The following is a 26,541-nucleotide window of genomic DNA, read 5'->3' on the forward strand; positions in this document are numbered from 1 at the left end:
GGTATTGTGTTGCAATGGTGACGGAGTACCCTTTTCACGAAACGGTCGATCTGCCTACTCGATTTAGAGTTGGGTGGACCATCAGTATGTCAATGACAGAGCCTACTCCTACTCCATTGCTGACATACTTCACCAACGGTCCAAAGGTGTATGGGCCATCGGAGGTGAGCCATCTGATCATCATCCAATTTAGAGTCCGTAGATGAGTGGCAGTGTGAGACAGTAAACATTAAAAAATTATCCCCCCCCAACACCTTGCGAGAAAACTCCTTTGGTGTGGGTCATTAGTTTCCAATTATTTAAAATAAACTCCCGCTTTGAGAGTTTGGGGGAGATATAGTGTATGGTGGAGAGGGTATTTGGTTGTAGTGATCTGCCTACTCGATTTAGGACTGGGCAAAACGTAAGTTTTCGTCTGGGTGTCGGTGGAATACTCCACCGACAGCCAGACGGAATTTGGGCCATGAGAGGATAGTCAGCGGACCGTCTTCCCACTTTGGAGTAAGTGGTTGGATGGTTTGTTTTTTCTGTCCATAACCATCAGATAACGCCTGGTGGTGAGGGAAAGTAAAAATAAACTAGCATTGACTTCTGCCTCTGCAATCTATTGGATTTGTCAATGTTGTTGTACATGTTGCACAGCAGTGGAGTGTTAAGTAAAAAATGAAAAGCGATATGACACAGTCAGTGCTGGCCATTAGGCAGGGGTGCAGCAGAGGTACTGTAGAGACATGCACTCAGTAAGAGTACATGCTGCAAAAAAATACAAGCGATTTTGCGATTTTACGCAAAACCTAAAAATGAGAGTCAAACACTGCCTAGACCCCAAAGCCCTACCATGGTGTTAGGGCTCTACATGGAAACTCGCATGTTTAGGCATGCTGATAAAGTATTTTTGAACTGCATGGCGTTATATAGTATTGTATTGTCCATTCAAAGTGGACGCCATTACTTTCCTGTATAGACCCCTCCAGAGTGATGTTTTGTGGTGCGAAATCAGCTTGTGTCGATCAAACACCATACTGGTGCTAGTGATGAAAATGCAAGACAGTGCCATTGCCCTAATAAAGGTAAATTGAGGACAATAGACGATTAGGGGCATATTTAAAATAAGTGGTGCATCCCTGCATATTAGCAGGGATTCGCCACTTATTGTGCACCATGCCTACGCCAACATGGTTGCGCTGCATTTACAATGCGGCGCACCATGGGGCAAAAACGGCACAGATGCGTCACACATCTCTGCCGTAAAAGTGTTGCATTGCTGGACTTGCATCGCAAGCACGACACAGCTCCAGCAATGCTCGGGGGCCCTTTTCTTCCAATGCTGCGTCAATCCTTACGCCTGCTTTAAAGAGGCGCAGGGTTTTGACGTAGCATGGGCCCCAAAAGGACTGAGTGAAATGTTGTGGATTTCACTCAGCCACTTTCAGGAGGCGTTCCTGGGCCGGAACGCCCCCCCCCTGCGCAGGAACGCCTCCTTCTGGCGCTGAGCTTTTCAACGTGACGCATCTCCCAGATGCGTCACGTTGTAAATACCCCGCACCATGGCGCATCTTTTTGTGACGCAGCGGTGGCGCAAAGGTTCCATAAGGGGCTTGTAAATATGCCCCTTAGTGTGTGTAAAACAAACTGTTAAGACGCAAGTCAAAAGATACCAGCACAGGAGTGGGCTTTCCAGGAATACCAATTTCCCTTGGAAATCAATGTCAGATGTGTGCATATGCTCATAGCGCGCAGACCTTGATCACTGCTGCAGATTCACACTTCAAGTTCTATTTAGCTTATGTGACACCCAACACGCCTTGGGAGAAATCTTTCATTGCTATGCAGCCGAGAATGTTTTACTCTTGTAAACAGGCACTGGAAACATGTGTCCTTCAAAACGTGAATCTGCAAACTGGCAATGAGCTTTGTATTTAGCCAGTCTTTGCTTTTTAACAATCTACATTTACATTCTGGGACTTGAAAACTCATGCGTTTATTGAAAACAAGCATAGTCAATACTAAAGGATCTAGCTTTAAAATGCCAGCGCATCACACATGTGAAAACAAACATTCACAGATTCTGTTTATACAACATACCTTAAAATAAAAAATAAGAAAGTGCTATGGCACTGTCAATGCTGCCCGTGTCACAGCGCTCTTTCTTTTAACTATAAGCAGGGTTGAAGGAGAGGGACTGCGGAGACATGCACTCAATAAGAGTGCATATCATAAAGTTAAAAAAGAGTACCTGCACTGCAGGAGCCTGCAGTGGAAGGACACTGGTCACCAGAAGTAGTACTTGGTCCATGCTCCACAGCACTGAGGTGAGGAGGAGACGCTGACCAATAGGAAGCAAGGAAACAAGAGTTATGTGGGAGCCACGTGGGAGCCAGCCAATGGTAAGTAAATGTAAGTAATGGGTGGACTCTAAGCCCCTTTTAATTTTTTTTTAATCAAAAGAGATTTTGCGAGCACAGCGCAAGCTCACGCTTTTGGAGTTTGATTTTGAAAAGCAGTAAAACAATTTGGCGTTTGAAGGACACCCTCCCTGTTTGACAGAGCCGTCCATCAAACGTTTGCAGCATTGTCAGGAACTGCCATGACAGCGGTTCCTGCCAATGTTAAGAGATGTCCATGGGGCTGGCGGACATCTCTAGATTTTGGGAACAGGATGTTCCTCAAGGCCATGGAAAGATGTACTGTCTCATTGACAGAAATACACTGTCCTCCAAACTCTATATCAGGCCCTTTGTTTTTGAAAAAAGTAACATTTTGTAAAGGTTTGACAGCCAGCCTTCATTTTGACAAAGCAGTGCCTCAAACGTATACAACATTGACAGGACCCACCATGAAGCGGTTTCTGCTAATGTTAAGCGGTATCTGCAGGGGCGGTGAGTATCTCCTCTAAGTTTGTGGGACAGGATATCTGTCCTAGCAATGGAGCAATTTACTCTGTCACCCTGTTGGACATTACTCCGTCCTAAAAACTCTAATCTGGGTGTTCTGTTATACATATAGGCCCATATTTATCCATATGTCATGCAATGAAGCAAGCCACCTTGCTGCACTGTGTAGTTCTGCATGAAAGGGAGAGGGCAGGTATGTGCCATATTTAACATTATTCAGTGCATTCTTGCTCTCTGCCTGCGCTGAAGCACAACCAGCTGCCTAGCACCAAGGTAGTCAACCTTGTACCATGGTGCAAGGGTGCTTACGTTGTAGCAGGATTGTTTTTGTGCAGGAAGGGGCACCGTCCTGCACAAAAACAACCCTCATGGGCTATTTCCTCTTTTTAAGTGTGCTGCAGCACACTTAGAAAGACGAAATAACAAGGAGAAATAAAGCTATTTCTCCTTGTTGTGCCTCTGGTGGTGACACATACAATTCTGACACACTCCCAGGTCTAGCAGTATAGGTAGATCTGGGAATATGTCAGAATGCATTGGGGGATGCATTGAAACACTCACACCCCACCCATGGCACAACTCCCTGCTGCAGAGGAATGCAAGGCATGGATTTGCACTGCCTTGTGTTACTGCGGATTTATCTAGCCACGTAGGGCAAGGTGAACATGTGTAACTTGATAAATCTCATTTAGGTTTTGCATCACCCCTGCATCCCATTGTGTGGCACAAGGGTGACACAAAACCTTGCTATACATGGGCCATTGCTTTTGTGTAATCAAAAGTTCTTGGCTAAAACCAGACCTAAAAATGCCAATTGGCCTGGCGTTGTGTGCTAGCCTCTTGCCTTTGCTAATGTTTTTTTAATAATGTTTCGGTAAATATTTATTACAAATAGATAGGGGGTTTAAAAATATATTTAAATAGAGAGGCTTGTAAATACAAATAGAGAGGGTTGTATAGATAGACTAGACAGCTACATAGCTGGAGATGATTAGAAAGATAGATATCTAGATGGAGAGGGTTACTCCATCACAACAGTGATGACTATCCCTTCCATGTCCGGCTCGGACATTGAAAGTATTGCTACGGCAACACACTCATGGCTTGAAAATGCCGTCGATACCTGTCTCCCCCTCTCTCGGTTAAAAGCAAATACCCATCGTCCCCCAGCCCCCTGGTTTACTGAGTCACTGAAGACCGAAAAATCCAAATGTAAAACCCTCGAAAGAAAGTGGCGCAAGGACTACACTCATGATAAAAAAGTGATATACCATAAAGCCAGAAATGAATACCACTCGGCCTGTACTAAAGCTTGTGCCCTTTACGTGGAAAACTCCATTGATACCGCGCCCAACAAGGAAAAAACGCTTTTTAACACAGTCAAAGATCTTTCAGGTGCAAATACGACTGCTACGGCCCGCCCTTTGAACGAAAAACAATGTCAAGACCTTGCGTCTTTTTTCAATGATAAAATTGAGAAAATCATCTCAGATATCACCAGAAATACCTCCGCTCACGACCCTGAAGAGGAAATGCCCCCCTGGTCAACTGAAATGAATACCCTCGAACACTGGCCTCCCATCACCTTGGATTCACTTACATCCACCCTCAAGACCATCAAATCTGGCTCCCCCCGTGACCCACTCCCCGCTACTGTTTTCAAACAAATTGATGCCCCCGCACTGACCATTATTGCCAATACTCTAAATTCTTCTCTTCAACTTTCCGCAGTTCCATCTCGCTGGAAACATGCCATGGTCAGCCCACTCCTGAAAAAACCTACAGCCAACCCCGAATTACTTGCAAACTACCGACCCATATCTCTTCTCCCCATCTTCTCAAAACTGCTTGAAAGACACATTCACTCCACTCTCACTCTCTTCCCCGAAGCCAACTCCCTCCTCCACCCATCACAATCTGGTTTCAGAGCTGGCTTTTCCACCGAAACAGCCCTACTGGGAGTAACCGAAACCATCAGGAAACTCCTAGATGATGGCAAGACAGTCACACTCATACTGTTAGATTTGAGTGCGGCTTTTGACACCATCTCACACACCAAACTTCTGGCCACACTGGGGAGAAATGGTATCCAGGGTGAAGCACTTAAATGGATTGAGTCTTTTCTGTCACACAGAACTTTCCAGATTACATCCTCCACTGCGTGTTCTGAGACGGTCAGCGCCCCTCATGGAGTACCACAGGGCTCAATTGTGAGCCCATCGTTTTTTAATCTCTATCTTAGACCCCTGGCGGATTTAGCTGACCGGTCAGGACTCACTCTTATGACATACGCAGATGACTCTCAAATCATCTTCTCACTGTCAGAGTCAAACCCAGTGGCCCCATCCCTTCTCAAACAAGGGCTCCATAATATCTTCATCTGGATGTCCTCTAACCAGCTGAAGCTAAACGGTGACAAAACCGAAGTCCTTCTCCTGGGGAAACACAAAGACCTATGGAACGCCATGCATTGGCCTTCCGAGCTTGGCATCATCCCCACCCCCGCTACCCATGTAAGAAATCCGGGGGTTACCATCGATAATGCCCTATCAATGAAACAACAGGCAAACAAAGTGGTAGGCCTGTGTTTCACCATCTTGAAATGGTTGAAAAAAATCCGTTGGATGCTGCCCCTTGCAACTCAAAAGACCGTAGTCAACGCTCTCATCACATCCCGCCTTGACTACGGCAACATTCTATATTTGGGCTCAAATCAAGCTGTCATCAAACGGCTACAATTGGTCCAAAACTCGGCCGCAAGATTACTTTGCAAGATTCCAAAAACGGCCAGTGTGTCGAAACATCTGAATGACCTACATTGGCTCAGGGTAGAAAACCACATTAGGTTCAAATCCGGTACCGCTCCTAGGTATCTGCAATCCCTAGTGACCCCGTACATCCCGGGAAGAGAACTGCGCTCCCAGACAGCAGCAAACTTCTCGATTCCGAGATTCAAACTAGTGAGAATGGGAGGTAGGTCTTTTTCCGTCCTGGGGCCCTCTCTTTGGAACAAACTCCCCCCCCCATATTCGCAAAGAAGGAAATTATGCTAGATTTTGAAAGAACATAAAGACCTGGCTCTTCCAGAAATAAAATAGAATACCCCTTCTTCCTCTGCTTCTGTGCATCGAAAGTCATCGGCGCCGGGAAACCCTTTTTGGGTAGCTCTGCGCCATACAAATGCAAAAAATAAATAAATTCCATCAAAATATAAATCTCAATATATCCTATGGAATTTATATTTTGGCGGACAGGATATTCGCCATTTTTGTGACTGAGTAACCCGCCCGCCGAGATCTAAATCAGGATCTTAGTAAAGGTTGAATAGAAAAAGCAGCTTGCCTAGATAGATAAATAGATATAGCTGCAACTATAGATAGATAGGGTTTCAAAAATAGATAGACAGACAGATAGACAGATAGATAGATAGAAAGATAGATAGATAGATAGATAGATAGATAGATAGATAGATAGATAGATAGATAGATAGATAGATAGATAGATAGATAGATAGATAGATAGATAGATAGATAGATAGATAGATAGATAGATAGATAGATAGAACAGCCCTTGCCTGACCATAAGATGGCCGCCATGATCCACTGCTAAGTTCTACCTCGAGGAGACCCACCATTTCAGACTCCAAGAAAGACCTAGGCACACACCAGAGTCACCTCTCTACAAGCGCGACTGATCCCCACAACACGGAGAGGGATCTCCTGGAGATCTGATCGGCCCAGGACTCCCTGGCGGTGGGTAGTGTTCGCATCTATGCCTCCTAAAATAGCCGTAACCAATGTGTCAAACTACTTCACACCTGCGGAGAAAAAACAGGTGTTCGACCAGGAGAGTGTTGCATCTGGAATGGCGCTGACCAAGAAAGACCTGTTAGCGTACCTGGTGGACTTTAAGACTGAACTTAACACCAAGGCCACAACCCCCCTTCCTGACCTCAAGTTGGCCGCCTCAGCTGGTCTCTCCATGATGCTCTACAACTCCCGGACAATAGAACTGGTCATCAACCTGATCTTAACCACATCCCTCACCTGACCTGGATCCTGCTTTCCCTCCAGGACATATTTGCTTTGAACTTTCCCTCGACCGCGGAGACCCTGCTATTTGATCAATGCCCGGTGGAGCTACCTCTTAGCTGTAAAGGAAATGGGCTGTGGATACCCCCTTGGCTGTCACCTACCCAGCCGGAAATTGGGCAGACGTTCCTTTGTCTCTGTCATACCCCGCTCCTACCCCTTCACCCTACCCTCTTCCCCCTCTACGCTCCCTTCTTCTTGCCTTCTATCCCTTTAAAGTGTTTCTGTTGAGACCTAGCTATTTGACCGATGCCCGGTGGAGCTACCTGATAGCTGTAGAGGAGATGGGCTGTGGATTCCCCCTCGGCCGTCACCTACCCAGCCGGACCTTGGACAAACTTTCCCTTTGTCTCTCCGTTGTATCTATTCCCTACCCCTTTTTCACTTACCCCCTCTCCCTTCCCCACCCCATTTACCTTTTCTTCTATGCACCTTAAATGTTTTTACTGGTATCTTTGGTAACTTGTAACTGATATAAGTTTGCAACTATGTGGAACCTTATGTAAAGCACTCTGATACCTCTGGGTCTAGTCAGCGCTATATAAAACTCTTTAAATAAAATAAAAATAGATAGATAGATAGATAGATAGATAGATAGATAGATAGATAGATAGATAGATAGATAGATAGATAGATAGATAGATAGATAGATAGATAGACAGACAGATAAGGAAACTTGAATAAACAGCACAGCTACAAATAATAACATAGCAGTTAAATAAATGTCTGCAAACGCACAATACACAATAGTACTGAAAGCATACTAGAAAGCCACACAAGTAGAATACAGACTAAATTGATTTACAAATGTAACTGCACTCCTCAATAAAAATGCGTACCAGCATGACATGCAGGAGAGCAGGTATAAATGCACTTCATTGCATGCATATTAAAAATAGGATAACTTAATAAAGCATAGTTACAAATGGACACAATCTGGTCAGCTAAACAAAGAGGATGTAGCTTAAAGGGTAGAGCGGCGGACCTTGAACCTAGGGAACCAGGTTCGAGTCTGGCAGGAGGCTAAAAAATCCTGTGATTCAGGCAAATCATTTAATCTACATGTGAGTAAAAAAAATATATATGTTTGTCTGTAATGTAACTGGTGCTCATGTAATTCGCTCTGATACCATCGGGTAGAGTTTTCACTATATAAACTGCAAGAAATAAAAGCCCACTCCAAAAGTAATATACAACAGTAAACAGTATTAGTGGGAAACAGGAGCTTATAATTGTGAAGTGTGCCCTTTTGTTGCATCCCAAACATGAAGAGCTGGTAGAAAGCTCCCTGCTAACACAGCAGGCTAGGAACACAAATGGAAAGCTAAAGTAATATTAAAGTGAATACTAAAACCCTGGCACTGTAGAGAACTACCTTGTGTGTGGATGTGCTCCTTGTGAAGGAGCCAAAATGCAATTACTCAGAGTAAAGTTAACCAATGTCTGAAATAGGTTAACCCATTGATCCATGATGGATTCTTCAGTGGGAAGAAGCAAAATGTGACTGATACAACAACAGACCAATGGTGATGAAAGCTGCCTGAAAGCCGCTTGAAGTTAGTATATTATACATACAATTTTAGTGATATTAAATGTTCTTGGCAAATGACAGATCTAATGACGGTGTTGTATGGCAGATTCACAGGCAACTCCAATTGGGGTAATTGGGTGATGTAGAGGGTTCATTTCAGTGGTGTACACATTAATCCTGAAGTACATCACCCATCAACAGCAGTCCTATCACACTGCAGACCATGGCTTTCATCAGAATCATTGCTAAGTGACACTGTCCATCAAATGCACACACTCATGAGACTGATCACACACAATCAGCCCTATCTATACTACTATTATAAAGAGAGAACATAAACCTTTTGGCAAGGTAAACTCGGGAACCACAGCGCCAATCCACACACCCGATACATTGTAGAAATTGTCAGGGTGTGCAGATGGACATAGGCTATAAAAAATAAAAAATAAAACGTACATTTAAAAATATAACTTTTAAAAAAAAGTAGGGCCCTGAAAGTAGCGTCGGCCGCGACGATGCTCTGGCCGTGACGTAGCACTGGCCGCGACGTGCGTGATGATGAGGAGGAGAGGCATGGAGCTGCGGTGAAGTGAGCATGGAGCTGCGGTGAAGTGAGGAGTGCGGGCGCGTCATGGCGAAGAGGAGCGGCGGTGAAGTAAAAATCGCGGGAAGGAGCGGCAGCTCAAGTAAAGTAAATGCTCATTGAAATCAGGGCGGGAGGGAGTCGGGCCGGGAGGGGGGCGGGAGCGGGTGTGCACAGAAGTACAGGCGTGAGGAGTGGGGCGGGAGGGGGTCGGGCGGGGGCGGGTGTACTCCCCCAGCCCCTTTCTGCCCCAGACAACGCCGGGGCGGGCTTCTAGTAGAATAATATTTTGGATTTAACTCCTTCCACGCTCATGACGAGCCCAGCTCGTCATGCAGTAGCCTGCTGCTACACTCATGACGAGCTGAGCTCGGCATGAACTAATGGAAATGAGAGTAAGCCAGCGCAGCAGGGGAATTCCCATAGCATTGAAGGTGTTAAAGGGTACATCACAAAATTTACCCTGCAACCTGAAACTATAGCTATTGCGAAAATCACATTGCAGACAGATCCACATATAAATGTGTGCCTGATCAACACCCATGCAGCCTAAAACCACACACTTGATGCACATAATATGATTGGGGAGATCAAATTACATTTATTCAGACTGAGAAAAACATAGTGTTCTCATTTGAGTTGTCCTGAATTGAAATACCTGATATCTATTACTCATCCTTCTATTGCATAGCCACTTGCTTCTCAGGTACTCCAATCAGGTATTTCATGATAGCAGTAATGTACCAACACCCAGCCACAATGTCACACTTTGTTTTACTAAGCACTCAAACTGGCTTTATGCTTCAAATCGCTAGCCTTAGTATTACTAGTGGAAGACTTCCATCTGTGAGTGGATACACCTAAAACAAAAACAGCAACATAATTACTTGAAGACGTGTATGCCCTGGATTTCATACAATTCAGCCACCCATGAACATGGCCTAGCATCGCCCACTATTGAATGCATAAATTTCACAGTATATCAGGATGATCAGTCAGGCTACACCCTATCCGCCCTCCTCCTGAATAAACAAACATATTATTCTTAACCTTGCGACTAATCCTATTATATACTATACCTATTAAACACTTGAACAAGATAAGCAATGGTGAATATGATGAAGCATTTAAATCCAATGTATTCAAAGACCTCAAAAGCATACATCCTGAGACGGTGCTAAAAAAAATCAACTAAACATAGCAAATAGATAAGATTTGCAGCTGCCTATCAAACTATGAAACATTAACACATGTCATAGGGCTATCAATACATTGTAATAATGAAATGGCTGGATTGTATAGACCGAAAGTCAATTTGTAATGACAATTGCTCAGATTAAGGCCTACAACTGACAAGATGCGATGCAAAATATTACCACAAGACCCTCAATATAACAAAATAGTCTTCTTCACTAAAGGTATCAACAAGAAATCAAATTAAACAAATATTAATCCCAGTTGTTTGGTTAGTTCTTTAAAAATATGAAAGATTTCGAAGTAGCTGAAAAGCACATAATCTGTGGCAGAGAGAGGTTTGTATTTGACTATATCCCTCCTGGTTGTCAAGATTTTGGATGAGAAGTGGCAGGGTAGGCCCTTACATTTAGATTTTGTAGGGGAGGTTGAAAAGGCTCGGTTGATTCATTTTGCAAGATCTTTTTAAAGTTATTTGAAGCGATTTGGTGTTAGTCATGATTTCCTTAGTATATTTGTTTGTAAGATTTCCTGGCAGTTTTGAGATTGAAGAAATAGGCAGATGCAGTGCATTTTCTTTATTTCCCTTTGTATGCATTTAGTGCTGTCCCTCTTGCTTAGTTCTAAGGTTTCCTTAGATCTCTTAAGTTTAGATGAGGTGGCAGGAAGTGCATTTGCGATGCAGGAGATCTCTTTTTTTATAACACTCTACGTACTTTGACAGGTTGTCGCTCTTTTCTACTAGTGATTTTGCCACGTGGATCAAAGAGACTGCAAAGTTTTTATGGAATAGTTTAAAGACCTTGGAGTCTACAGTTACATCCTCTGGTATATCAGGAGGAGGGTGTGTTGAGGTAAGTATTTGGAAAGGGAATGAGAATGTGGCCTAATGAGTTCAATTATAGATGATTGGAGATGACTATGTATTCATTTTCTTTTGCAAAACAAAGGTGCATAATGAAGCCCTTTTTGTGGATAGTGGAGTTGCAGTTATGTAATAGGTTATTGTCAAATGGGAAGGATTTGAGGAGAAATAAGTGAGTATTTTTTACCTTTTCCCAGTGGAGGTTGACATCTCCAAAGGAAATATATCACTTGAGAAGAGGCTCTTATCTATCATGTACTCAAGGAGAACCTCAGTGAACCTCATTTTACTGCTGAGTGAAATGCATCTGATGTTTGGCCTCAGTGGCCTAGGCATTGTGTTTCTCAACCATGAGACTTTGGAAGTGTGAGAAAAAAGTACCGGAAACCAATGACGACTCACCCCTTTCGGCCGTGTTATGTCCAAACACCAAGGCGGGACACAATGAGTTAATTGGGAGCAATCCTTCTTCCCTACAGGAAACCAAGGGGAAGATTGACCAATGGGAAGGAAGGCGCCCATCGGATGAGGCGGGACAATCTATATTATGGGAGTGGACGCGGGACAAAGGGGAAGGGGATGTACGACATTATAACGCATGCTTTTACATTGCATGCTTTTACAACGCAGGTTTTACAACGCATACCATTACAACGCATAGTGCTTTGGGGCGCTGGATAGTGAATAGTTTAATTTACTATTCCAACTCCAGTCCCCGTGGATAGTAGGGAAGGTGTTGGACAGTAAATTAAACCTATTCCCTATCCTAGAGCGCCCCACAGCGCAATGCGTTGTAATGGTTTGCGTTGTAAAAGTTGCATCGTAAAGGCACTGCGTGGTAAAAGTTGCGTTGTAAGTGATGTTTCCCAGGGGAAGGCAGTAGGAGGAACCCAGAAGACGACGAAGAGTTCGACACAACGGAACAGCGGGCGGGGAGGAAGCTCCAGGAGACGGCGAAGGACGACGAGGCTACCGGGAGGGACGAAGAGACTGCCGGAGAGGACATGGACTGCTGGTTCAAGGACTGGAGGACGCCCCCGGAGGATGCTGAGAGGCTGCCACAACTCTGGAGAGTTGCGGCAGATGTGGTGAGTGAGTCTACAGGGGCAGGAAAGGAGGGAAGGAACTGCGGGTAGAAAACCTCAGGCGGGCACATTTTCTTAGCACATTGCACCCCGCGCAGCTGTAACCCCCACCCCTTTTGCACTCCTACCTCCACCGATGTCCGCTAGACTGGGCTGTATTTTAGTTCATGAGGCACTCGAGAGGGAACCTGAAAGACTGCAGTGAAGAGGGGGAGGTTTTCCCCAAACTCAGTCGCCCTTGCCCCTCAGCCAGAAACTAAAAGCCATACGTCTTTTCCTGTAAATAGAGGAATTGAGCACCAGAGTGTGTTCCTGCTTTTCTTTAAATTTGAAGCACTTCAGGTGTGGTGACGGTACATAGAGAAAAGCCTTAACCTACTCAGTCCACTGACCGCTCTTTCCCTTTTCTTTGAGCCTTCCGGGGTGGCTGTCCATAGAACCAGGATGAATGAGGAATGAACAACGACTGGCCAAGGCATACATAGCGCAACCACCTGACGATCCTGACCATTGGAATACCATCATCATCATTGAACTTTTTATGTTTTTCTCAAACCTTCCTACCCCACCTTGTATATCTCCTCAATTAACCTCATCAATCAACTTTGGCCTCCTAGATTCCATTTCCGCCCATCTCTCCGACAGGAAGATGGTACAGTTAAGCAAGTTCATGACTTTGCATTTAAAGGACATCTTGTGCATAAGGGTAATCACCCACCTGATGTCTCTGCTTTTTCAAAGTGGACAGTATTGCATCTTGGTGGTAAAATAACTCTAAATTGTCTGGCTGGCTGAACCACGTTTCCTTGAGCTTGAAAGTATAGAGGTCATACTCCAGAATGAAATAAAATATGGATGTGGTATTTGAAATTACAGACCTACAGCTTATGAGGGTAGCTTTGACACGAATGATGAGCACTAGGTAGCAACTATAGGAGGAGATGGTACTTTGGAAATTACTTATCAAAAGGATGTCTGATTATCTTTGGGATTTCAAAATCTGGAGATAGACAACATGGGCTAAGTTGAAGCTACGTAGCATTATGGTTGGAGGCATGGATTGAAGGTTGAGTGTGATGCGATGCTTTGAGGTTTTTGAGTTGGTATGTGTCGGGACGCTCTGGAGCAGGAATGTCAAGTGAGCCATGGAGGGGTCAGGAGAGGAGTCACTGAGATGAGATTGCATGAGAGAGGGGAGGGGGAAGAGTTCTTTGAATATGTTGAAACAACAAGTGATGGACCGAATGTGGATCAATGTCACACATTCCCCCAGTCAAAAGATCTGGGCCCAAATCCATCGTTTTTTTGCACTCCACACCACCCTGGGTTAGACAATGGCGATATGCAAATCAGCTCTGACCCTGTTGCCCCATGGGAACAGTCCAGTCCGAACTACAAAAGCCATGTCCTTCCCAGAACGGAATCAAGCATCCGAGGACCGGACCGGTTTCGAGGTAACACCTCTCATCAGCCCAGCTAGCTTGACTCCAAGTGGTGTGGAGTGCCTGGGACCCACGTCTGGGCATCCCCAGCGCACTTAGGGCGGCAATTGCAAAAACAACAAGTGATGGACCGAATGTGGATCAATGTCACACATTCCCCCAGTCAAAAGATCTGGGCCCAAATCCATCGTTTTTTTGCACTCCACACCACCCTGGGTTAGACAATGGCGATATGCAAATCAGCTCTGACCCTGTTGCCCCATGGGAACAGTCCAGTCCGAACTACAAAAGCCATGTCCTTCCCAGAACGGAATCAAGCATCCGAGGACCGGACCGGTTTCGAGGTAACACCTCTCATCAGCCCGGCTAGCTTGACTCCAAGTGGTGTGGAATGCCTGGGACCCACATCTGGGCATCCCCAGCGCACTTAGGGTGGCAATTGCAAAAACAACAAGTGATGGACCGAATGTGGAATTCGTGACATTGATCCACATTCTGTCCATCACCTGTTTTGTTTGCAATTGCCGCCATAAGTGCGCTGGGGATGCCCAGACGTGGGTCCCAGGCACTCCACACCACTGGAGTCAAGCTAGCCGGGCTGATGAGAGGTGTTACCTCGAAACCGGTCCGGTCCTCGGATGCTTGATTCCGTTCTGGGAAGGACATGGCTTTTGTAGTTCGGACTGGACTGTTCCCATGGGGCACAGGGTCAGAGCTGATTTGCATATCGCCATTGTCTAACCCAGGGTGGTGTGGAGTGCAAAAAAACGATGGATTTGGGCCCAGATCTTTGGACTGGGGTGAATGTGTGACATTGATCCACATTCTGTCCATCACCTGTTTTGTTTGCAATTGCCGCCATAAGTGCGCTGGGGATGCCAAGACGTGGGTCCCAGGCACTCCACACCACTGGAGTCAAGCTAGCCGGGCTGATGAGAGGTGTTACCTCGAAACCGGTCCGGTCCTCGGATGCTTGATTCCGTTCTGGGAAGGACATGGCTTTTGTAGTTCGGACTGGACTGTTCCCATGGGGCACAGGGTCAGAGCTGATTTGCATATCGCCATTGTCTAACCCAGGGTGGTGTGGAGTGCAAAAAAACGATGGATTTGGGCCCAGATCTTTGGACTGGGGTGAATGTGTGACATTGATCCACATTCTGTCCATCACCTGTTTTGTTTGCAATTGCCGCCATAAGTGCGCTGGGGATGCCCAGACGTGGGTCCCAGGCACACCACACCACTGGAGTCAAGCTAGCCGGGCTGATGAGAGGTGTTACCTCGAAACCGGACCGGTCCTCGGATGCTTGATTCCGTTCTGGGAAGGACATGGCTTTTGTAGTTCGGACTGGACTGTTCCCATGGGGCACAGGGTCAGAGCTGATTTGCATATCGCCATTGTCTAACCCAGGGTGGTGTGGAGTGCAAAAAAACGATGGATTTGGGCCCAGATCTTTGGACTGGGGTGAATGTGTGACATTGATCCACATTCTGTCCATCACCTGTTTTGTTTGCAATTGCCGCCATAAGTGCGCTGGGGATGCCCAGACGTGGGTCCCAGGCACTCCACACCACTGGAGTCAAGCTAGCCGGGCTGATGAAAGGTGTTACCTCGAAACCGGTCCGGTCCTCGGATGCTTGATTCCGTTCAGGGAAGGACATGGCTTTTGTAGTTCGGACTGGACTGTTCCCATGGGGCACAGGGTCAGAGCTGATTTGCATATCGCCATTGTCTAACCCAGGGTGGTGTGGAGTGCAAAAAAACGATGGATTTGGGCCCAGATCTTTGGACTGGGGTGAATGTGTGACATTGATCCACATTCTGTCCATCACCTGTTTTGTTTGCAATGATGCCATAAGTGCGCTGGGGATGCCCAGACGTGGGTCCCAGGCACTCCACACCACTGGAGTCAAGCTAGCCGGGCTGATGAGAGGTGTTACCTCGAAACCGGTCCGGTCCTCGGATGCTTGATTCCGTTCTGGGAAGGACATGGCTTTTGTAGTTCGGACTGGACTGTTCCCATGGGGCACAGGGTCAGAGCTGATTTGCATATCGCCATTGTCTAACCCAGGGTGGTGTGGAGTGCAAAAAAACGATGGATTTGGGCCCAGATCTTTGGACTGGGGTGAATGTGTGACATTGATCCACATTCTGTCCATCACCTGTTTTGTTTGCAATTGCCGCCATAAGTGCGCTGGGGATGCCCAGACGTGGGTCCCAGGCACTCCACACCACTGGAGTCAAGCTAGCCGGGCTGATGAGAGGTGTTACCTCGAAACCGGTCCGGTCCTCGGATGCTTGATTCGGTTCTGGGAAGGACATGGCTTTTGTAGTTCGGACTGGACTGTTCCCATGGGGCACAGGGTCAGAGCTGATTTGCATATCGCCATTGTCTAACCCAGGGTGGTGTGAAGTGCAAAAAAACGATGGATTTGGGCCCAGATCTTTGGACTGGGGTGAATGTGTGACATTGATCCACATTCTGTCCATCACCTGTTTTGTTTGCAATTGCCGCCATAAGTGCGCTGGGGATGCCCAGACGTGGGTCCCAGGCACTCCACACCACTGGAGTCAAGCTAACCGGGCTGATGAGAGGTGTTACCTCGAAACCGGTCCGGTCCTCGGATGCTTGATTCCGTTCTGGGAAGGACATGGCTTTTGTAGTTCGGACTGGACTGTTCCCATGGGGCACAGGGTCAGAGCTGATTTGCATATCGCCATTGTCTAACCCAGGGTGGTGTGGAGTGCAAAAAAACGATGGATTTGGGCCCAGATCTTTGGACTGGGGTGAATGTGTGACATTGATCCACATTCTGTCCATCACCTGTTTTGTTTGCAATTGCCGCCATAAGTGCGCTGGGGATGCCCAGACGTGGGTCCCAGGCACTCCACACCACTGGAGTCAAGCTAGCCGGGCTGATGAGAGGTGTTACCTCGAAACCGGTCCGGTCCTCGGATGCTTGATTCCGTTCTGGGAAGGACATGGCTTTTGTAGTTCGGACTGGACTGTTCCCATGGGGCACAGGGTCAGAGCTGATTTGCATATCGCCATTGTCTAACCCAGGGTGGTGTGGAGTGCAAAAAAACGATGGATTTGGGCCCAGATCTTTGGACTGGGGTGAATGTGTGACATTGATCCACATTCTGTCCATCACCTGTTTTGTTTGCAATTGCCGCCATAAGTGCGCTGGGGATGCCCAGACGTGGGTCCCAGGCATGCCACACCACTGGAGTCCAGCTAGCCGGGCTGATGAGAGGTGTTACCTCGAAACCGGTCCGGTCCTCGGATGCTTGATTCCGTTCAGGGAAGGACATGGCTTTTGTAGTTCGGACTGGACTGTTCCCATGGGGCACAGGGTCAGAGCTGATTTGCATATCGCCATTGTCTAACCCAGGGTGGTGTGGAGTGCAAAAAAACGATGGATTTGGGCCCAGATCTTTGGACTGGGGTGAATGTGTGACATTGATCCACATTCTGTCCATCACCTGTTTTGGTTGCAATTGCCGCCATAAGTGCGCTGGGGATGCCCAGACGTGGGTCCCAGGCACTCCACACCACTGGAGTCAAGCTAGCCGGGCTGATGAGAGGTGTTACCTCGAAACCGGTCCGGTCCTCGGATGCTTGATTCCGTTCTGGGAAGGACATGGCTTTTGTAGTTCGGACTGGACTGTTCCCATGGGGCACAGGGTCAGAGCTGATTTGCATATCGCCATTGTCTAACCCAGGGTGGTGTGGAGTGCAAAAAAACGATGGATTTGGGCCCAGATCTTTGAACTGGGGTGAATGTGTGACATTGATCCACATTCTGTCCATCACCTGTTTTGTTTGCAATTGCCGCCATAAGTGCGCTGGGGATGCCCAGACGTGGGTCCCAGGCACTCCACACCACTGGAGTCAAGCTAGCCGGGCTGATGAGAGGGGTTACCTCGAAACCGGTGCGGTCCTCGGATGCTTGATTCCGTTCTGGGAAGGACATGGCTTTTGTAGTTCGGACTGGACTGTTCCCATGGGGCACAGGGTCAGAGCTGATTTGCATATCACCATTGTCTAACCCAGGGTGGTGTGGAGTCCAAAAAAACGATGGATTTGGGCCCAGATCTTTGGACTGGGGTGAATGTGTGATATTGATCCACATTCTGTCCATCACCTGTTTTGTTTGCAATTGCCGCCATAAGTGCGCTGGGGATGCCCAGACGTGGGTCCCAGGCACTCCACACCACTGGAGTCAAGCTAGCCGGGCTGATGAGAGGTGTTACCTCGAAACCGGTCCGGTCCTCGGATGCTTGATTCCGTTCTCGGAAGGACATGGCTTTTGTAGTTCGGACTGGACTGTTCCCATGGGGCACACGGTCAGAGCTGATTTGCATATGGCCATTGTCTAACCCAGGGTGGTGTGGAGTGCAAAAAAACGATGGATTTGGGCCCAGATCTTTGGACTGGGGTGAATGTGTGACATTGATCCACATTCTGTCCATCACCTGTTTTGTTTGCAATTGCCGCCATAAGTGCGCTGGGGATGCCCAGACGTGGGTCCCAGGCACTCTACACCACTGGAGTCAAGCTAGCCGGGCTGATGAGAGGTGTTACCTCGAAACGGGTCCGGTCCTCGGATGCTTGATTCCGTTCTGGGAAGGACATGGCTTTTGTAGTTCGCACTGGACTGTTCCCATGGGGCACAGGGTCAGAGCTGATTTGCATATCGCCATTGTCTAACCCAGGGTGGTGTGGAGTGCAAAAAAACGATGGATTTGGGCCCAGATCTTTGGACTGGGGTGAATGTGTGACATTGATCCACATTCTGTCCATCACCTGTTTTGTTTGGAATTGCCGCCATAAGTGCGCTGGGGATGCCCAGACGTGGGTCCCAGGCACTCCACACCACTGGAGTCAAGCTAGCCGGGCTGATGAGAGGTGTTACCTCGAAACCGGTCCAGTCCTCGGATGCTTGATTCCGTTCTGGGAAGGACATGGCTTTTGTAGTTCGGACTGGACTGTTCCCATGGGGCACAGGGTCAGAGCTGATTTGCATATCGCCATTGTCTAACCCAGGGTGGTGTGGAGTGCAAAAAAACTATGGATTTGGGCCCAGATCTTTGGACTGGGGTGAATGTGTGACATTGATCCACATTCTGTCCATCACCTGTTTTGTTTGCAATTGCCGCCATAAGTGCGCTGGGGATGCCCAGACGTGGGTCCCAGGCACTACGCACCACTGGAGTCAAGCTAGCCGGGCTGATGAGAGGTGTTACCTCAAAACCGGTCCGGTCCTCGGATGCTTGATTCCGTTCTGGGAAGGACATGGCTTTTGTAGTTCGGACTGGACTGTTCCCATGGGGCACAGGGTCAGAGCTGATTTGCATATCGCCATTGTCTAACCCAGGGTGGTGTGGAGTGCAAAAAAACAATGGATTTGGGCCCGGATCTTTGGACTGGGGTGAATTTGTGACATTGATCCACATTCTGTCCATCACCTGTTTTGTTTGCAATTGCCGCCATAAGTGCGCTGGGGATGCCCAGACGTGGGTCCCAGGCACTCCACACCACGGGAGTCAAGCTAGCCGGGCTGATGAGAGGTGTTACCTCGAAACCGGTCCGGTCCTCGGATGCTTGATTCCGTTCTGGGAAGGACATGGCTTTTGTAGTTCGGACTGGACTGTTCCCATGGGGCACAGGGTCAGAGCTGATTTGCATATCGCCATTGTCTAACCCAGGGTGGTGTGGAGTGCAAAAAAACGATGGATTTGGGCCCAGATCTTTGGACTGGGGTGAATGTGTGACATTGATCCACATTCTGTCCATCACCTGTTTTGTTTGCAATTGCCGCCATAAGTGCGCTGGGGATGCCCAGACGTGGGTCCCAGGCACTCCACACCACTGGAGTCAAGCTAGCCGGGCTGATGAGAGGTGTTACCTCGAAACCGGTCCGGTCCTCGGATGCTTGATTCCGTTCTGGGAAGGACATGGCTTTTGTAGTTCGGACTGGACTGTTCCCATGGGGCACAGGGTCAGAGCTGATTTGCATATCGCCATTGTCTAACCCAGGGTGGTGTGGAGTGCAAAAAAACGATGGATTTGGGCCCAGATCTTTGGACTGGGGTGAATGTGTGACATTGATCCACATTCTGTCCATCACCTGTTTTGTTTGCAATTGCCGCCATAAGTGCGCTGGGGATGCTCAGACGTGGGTCCCAGGCACTCCACACCACTGGAGTCAAGCTAGCCGGGCTGATGAGAGGTGTTACCTCGAAACCGGTCCGGTCCTCGGATGCTTGATTCCGTTCTGGGAAGGACATGGCTTTTGTAGTTCGGACTGGACTGTTCCCATGGGGCACAGGGTCAGAGCTGATTTGCATATCGCCATTGTCTAACCCAGGGTGGTGTGGAGTGCAAAAAAATGATGGATTTGGGCCCAGATCTTTGGACTGGGGTGAATGTGTGACATTGATCCACATTCTGTCCATCACGTGTTTTGTTTGCAATTGCCGCCATAAGTGCGCTGGGGATGCCCAGACATGGGTCCCAGGCACTCCACACCACTGGAGTCAAGCTAGCCGGGCTGATGAGAGGTGTTACCTCGAAACCGGTCCGGTCCTCGGATGCTTGATTCCGTTCTGGGAAGGACATGGCTTTTGTAGTTCAGACTGGACTGTTCCCATGGGGCACAGGGTCAGAGCTGATTTGCATATCGCCATTGTCTAACCCAGGGTGGTGTGGAGTGCAAAAAAACGATGGATTTGGGCCCAGATCTTTGGACTGGGTTGAATGTGTGACATTGATCCACATTCTGTCCATCACCTGTTTTGTTTGCAATTGCCGCCATAAGTGCGCTGGGGATGCCCAGACGTGGGTCCCAGGAACTCCACACCACTGGAGTCAAGCTAGCCGGGCTGATGAGAGGTGTTACCTCGAAACCGGTCCGGTCCTCGGATGCTTGATTCCGTTCTGGGAAGGACATGGCTTTTGTAGTTCGGACTGGACTGTTCCCATGGGGCACAGGGTCAGAGCTGATTTGCATATCGCCATTGTCTAACCCAGGGTGGTGTGGAGTGCAAAAAAACGATGGATTTGGGCCCAGATCTTTGGACTGGGGTGAATGTGTGACATTGATCCACATTCTGTCCATCACCTGTTTTGTTTGCAATTGCTGCCATAAGTGCGCTGGGGATGCCCAGACGTTGGTCCCAGGCACTCCACACCACTGAAGTCAAGCTAGCCGGGCTGATGAGAGGTGTTACCTCGAAACCGGTCCGGTCCTCGGATGCTTGATTCCGTTCTGGGAAGGACATGGCTTTTGTAGTTCGGACTGGACTGTTCCCATGGGGCACAGGGTCAGAGCTTATTTGCATATCGCCATTGTCTAACCCCGGGTGGTGTGGAGTGCAAAAAAGCGATGGATTTGGGCCCAGATCTTTGGACTGGGGTGAATGTGTGACATTGATCCACATTCTGTCCATCACCTGTTTTGTTTGCAATTGCCGCCATAAGTGCGCTGGGGATGCCCAGACGTGGGTCCCAGGCACTCCACACCACTGGAGTCAAGCTAGCCGGGCTGATGAGAGGTGTTACCTCGAAACCGGTCCGGTCCTCGGATGCTTGATTCCGTTCTGGGAAGGACATGGCTTTTGTAGTTCGGACTGGACTGTTCCCATGGGGCACAGGGTCAGAGCTGATTTGCATATCGCCATTGTCTAACCCAGGGTGGTGTGGAGTGCAAACAAACGATGGATTTGGGCCCAGATCTTTGGACTGGGGTGAATGTGTGACATTGATCCACATTCTGTCCATCACCTGTTTTGTTTGCAATTGCCGCCATAAGTGCGCTGGGGATGCCCAGACGTGGGTCCCAGGCACTCCACACCAATGGAGTCAAGCTAGCCGGGGTGATGAGAGGTGTTACCTCGAAACCGGTCCGGTCCTCGGATGCTTGATTCCGTTCTGGGAAGGACATGGCTTTTGTAGTTCGGACTGGACTGTTCCCATGGGGCACAGGGTCAGAGCTGATTTGCATATCGCCATTGTCTAACCCAGGGTGGTGTGGAGTGCAAAAAAACGATGGATTTGTGCCCAGATCTTTGGACTGGGGTGAATGTGTGACATTGATCCACATTCTGTCCATCACCTCTTTTGTTTGCAATTGCCGCCATAAGTGCGCTGGGGATGCCCAGACGTGGGTCCCAGGCACTCCACACCACTGGAGTCAAGCTAGCCGGGCTGATGAGAGGTGTTACCTCGAAACCGGTCCGGTCCTCGGATGCTTTATTCCGTTCTGGGAAGGACATGGCTTTTGTAGTTCGGACTAGACTGTTCCCATGGGGCACAGGGTCAGAGCTGATTTGCATATCGCCATTGTCTAACCCAGGGTGGTGTGGAGTGCAAAAAAACGATGGATTTGGGCCCAGATCTTTGGACTGGGGTGAATGTGTGACATTGATCCACATTCTGTCCATCACCTGTTTTGTTTGCAATTGCCGCCATAAGTGCGCTGGGGATGCCCAGACGTGGGTCCCAGGCCCTCCACACCACTGGAGTCAAGCTAGCCAGGCTGATGAGAGGTGTTACCTCGAAACCGGTCTGGTCCTCGGATGCTTGATTCCGTTCTGGGAAGGACATGGCTTTTGTAGTTCGGACTGGACTGTTCCCATGGGGCACAGGGTCAGAGCTGATTTGCATATCGCCATTGTCTAACCCAGGGTGGTGTGGAGTGCAAACAAACGATGGATTTGGGCCCAGATCTTTGGACTGGGGTGAATATGTGACATTGATCCACATTCTGTCCATCACCTGTTTTGTTTTCTTTGAATATGTTGTATAATATCATGGAGGTGGTTCAATCTCAGTTTGCAAGGAGTGGTAGGTAAGAGATTAATGTATTAGTAAATGGAGGAATATAGTTGAATAACATGCATTGAATCATAAGTCTCATTGTAATAAACTGTAGCAGTAGGGTTCATGTGAGAAATATCAGTTTGTGTGCTGTTGCTTTGGTGGTGCGTGGCTGCATACACACCAACATTTAAGACCAAGAAAATTGGAGATTTTGAAACAAATTGAGGTAATTTATTTTCACCATTGATATCTATAGAAGTAGAGGAAATTTTCAGTTGGAAAGCAGCCAAAATAAAGCCATTTGGCCATCACAATTAGGGAGTCTCCCACCTGAATTGGGCCTATTGGCATGTCTGCGGTTGGTACAGGAGATGTAATGAGAGATTAGTGCAGCATCATGGAGCAAGGATGGCTGTTGGGAAGGCAGGGGAAAGAGGCGTATGATTCTTTGGCAGCAAAAATATCATTGTCAGTGGTGCGGTCAAGAGTAGTAGGAGGGTCAAGTCCTGCTACATAGGCAGCAGACAAGTCTTTGTGGGTCATGACTAGGACTACAGAGGTCCAATCTGGTAGTTTATTGTCTAGCTCACACCCCGAGGGGTTAAAGACTGATAGGAGTGATTTAGGGAGGTAGAGGAGTTGAGCTATTGGTGTCAGTCTTGGTTGTAATGGACAGCAAGTTTACATTGTTATTGTATGCAGTCATGGTAGATGCTTTCCATGTGCGACCCGTATCAAAAAGCATGTGTAGATGTGTAGGTTAATGTCAGAGGATTGGATCATTACTTTCCCATTTTCAGTTCTGTGTAGATCACATTTCTGGTCATGGCAGCCAGTGATAGTAATTTTCCATAATGGATTTAAATGTTCCTTGAGAGTATAAAAAAGAGAAGACTATCTGTTGAGGCAGGGGTGCCATTCATGAAACAAGTAGTTTTTGTTTAATGGTGCCCAATCTGAGATATTTTTACGATGATTACAGACATTTTATTAGAGGTAAAGATATTTGAGGGATTTTTCGGAGTGACCCGGAAGCAGAAGCTCTCTTAGGTATCATAATCTATGTCCTGTTACCTGATCTGGTATGACTTTACTTTTCTATTAGAATTGGTGACCAAAATTGCAGTTTATGCATACATGCCAACACATCCGAATCTGGCGGAGACTCCCAATTTATGAGTCCAGAAGGGCTTCATTTCACTTGTCTCCCTCCTATATTAGCATCTTCTTCCAAGTATTTTAAGTGGGGAGAATAATTTCCCCCAATGGTATTTCCCAAATGCCCTTCGTTTCAGTTTCAAAATGTTGGCATGTATGTTATAGCCCATAATCCTATAAAGGTGTCAAACATATTTAATACAGCTGTAGTAAGTCATGCAAAGATGTAATAGGCAAATAGGAGCACAATTATTCTATGGTGCAAAACTAGTGTGGAACATACCAGTGAAGAAGTAGAAACACTTTTACAATAGTAAACTGTAACTGTTTAGCACCAGTGTTTCCATGCTGTCTGATATTCTGGAGCAAAACATATGAAACAAGGGTCAGTACAGCCCTATGTTGATGACTTTGATCTTTATCTGCATTTATCTCGTGCCTTGACTATTTGCATTGTCTTCTGAGAGGAGATGGTAAGAGCTATGATTTTGTGCAGGGGGTTGACTCAATTGTACTACGAGCTAAATAGGCCCAATAAAGCGTAATCCCTTTGGGAGAGATCCTTTGAGTAGATTCCTGAGCAAGCATATTCAGGTGGGATTGAAGATATAGGGCGAGAGGATAAGTGAGGGAGCCTCATTGTATTCTTCACCCGAAAGGCCTGATCCAAGATGGTGGACACCCTAAAGCATACTAGTGAGCTTTAATTTAACTGTTGAAAGCCATGGGACAGGTGATCAGGCTGAGCTGTAAGCAAGCTGTTGGAGGGGTGTGTGTATATGCTGTTAGGGAGTTCTGTCTTCAAGTGAATAACATTTACAAAGGGTTCAAACATTACATGATGAACCTTATATTCAGACAAGCTGTTCCTACATACACTATTATAAAGTTGATTTGCCTCCAAGAGAGCTCTTGTAGTTGCAGAAATCAGCCAAGATGTTTCTGCGTACACTGTTATAACGTTGATTTACCTCCAATAGAACTTTTGTCGTTGAAGAATTTTTGACCTTTAATCAATACGATAGACTTCAGTATGCAAAGGATTTGCTGTTCACTAACTCAAGCTAGGATCTTCGAGTTTGGATTACGGCAGAATGAAATGTAGTATGGACGTAGATGTGTCTTCTTTCTTGCGGAGGTGCAGAGTTTTAAATTAAAGGGTTACACCTTGCTGCTAGGTCCTATACATTGTGGGTGACTAGATTTTCTGGTAAAGTAGTGAGATTTTTCTAGCATGGGTGCAGAGTTTCTCTCTATATCAAGTAGTCAAATACTGACAGCATGTGGTGCAGCATAGTCAATTGAACTGGTTCGGGGCTTGAACTAGAGTTCAGCGGATGGGTTACTCCATTACAAATGTGCGTTTTACCTATTGCACTCGTATTACCGCGGAAACGATATCCACCTTGTTTGTGACGGAGTAGCCAATCCACGGAACTCTGAATCAGGCCCCTAGTCTCACCATAGGAGCTTTTCAGACCAGTAGATTTCTTACACCAGTTCATCTACCTCCTGTGTGTGTGTGCCTCACTCTAAAGTCTAAAGTATATAGTGGAGGATGTGTTACTCTTCCAGGCAGAAAAGTTCTTGTTTGTTCTTCATCACAGATGTGATACTTTGGTAAATCCAAGACGAATAGCAATAGCTCAACACATTATATCTACTAGAGGCAGACCCTTCACCACTTGCAAGGGCCCAATGGCAGACATCATATGCCTCGGTTGTGGTCATACTGGCTGACAATAGTCTTTTATTCTCTCCTAGTAAAGGGACAGCTAATTATTTCAGGATAGAATATTTTGTCTATCCTTGGGGACTACACTACAGAGTGTCCTGACAAAGGTTTGAGGAATGACATCTTCTTGCAACTTTGCACAATAATTGTCTCTCTCAGCAGCAAACAGTTCAGCCCACAGCTTTTTTCTAGCTTCCCCTGTCCAGTTCAGTCTGAACTAGTTGCCGCACAGTCTTACTTAATAGTGAATTTGCTGTTTGAATTAAAAAATGTCTGTTTTCCTCCTAATCCAAAGTGAATGCTTGCACATTTCCATTAGTGCCCATTAAAATCTCATTGCCTGTAACACATCTACATCTAAATATTTGTTAGTGTAATGTGGCCCACATTACCTAAAAAGTCATTTTTGTGAATTCGGGCATAGTTAAGATGGTACACCATCCAAAACACGTTAGCACTACTGTAATTTACATGTTCTAAGGGCACACTTGTGGGCATTGTTGTACTTCCAGCATCTGGGAGTAGAGTATGCAATTTGTCACATTAAGAACAAAACAATCTACCCCTCCCCTATTATTTTACTCAGGCAGGGTCCCTCGCAGAATAAAGCCTTAGCAAAGAGGATTCCCTCACCTGTTTTAACATCACAATACACATCTAAACTCAACTAGGCCCCTCACACCCTCTGCACCCTTACGGCAAGGAACAAAAGATCTCCGATAAAGAGCCCCTTTAAGGGTGCCCGTCGGGCATTGCAGCGCCAACCCGACGGGGAGCAGGCTCAAATGATAAAGCATGACACCTAGCTTGCTAGGTGTGTGAGAGCCCTAGTTCCGAAGGAGGAAATTTCCTCCTTGACCTCCAGTAATGTACTGTCAGACTTCACTAGCTATGGCATTCTACTGGTAATTACTACATCACCAAGGAACTTCGTACTCTTATCTTTGTTAAGTGTACTTCCAGCATATCATTGCGAGAATATGGTCTGACAGAAATATGGCATTCTACTTATCGTTTATATGTTACAAGTGTAAATAGTCCTCCTTTACAGTTCATTATAGAAAATCTACACTCAGAGGGATGCTATTTTTATAAATGATCTTTTGGACAAGATACTTGTCAGACGGTATTTTTGTAA

The sequence above is a fragment of the Lissotriton vulgaris genome, chromosome 4_1 (genome assembly GCF_964263255.1).
Source record: "Lissotriton vulgaris chromosome 4_1, aLisVul1.2, whole genome shotgun sequence".
Taxonomy (NCBI): domain Eukaryota; kingdom Metazoa; phylum Chordata; class Amphibia; order Caudata; family Salamandridae; genus Lissotriton; species Lissotriton vulgaris.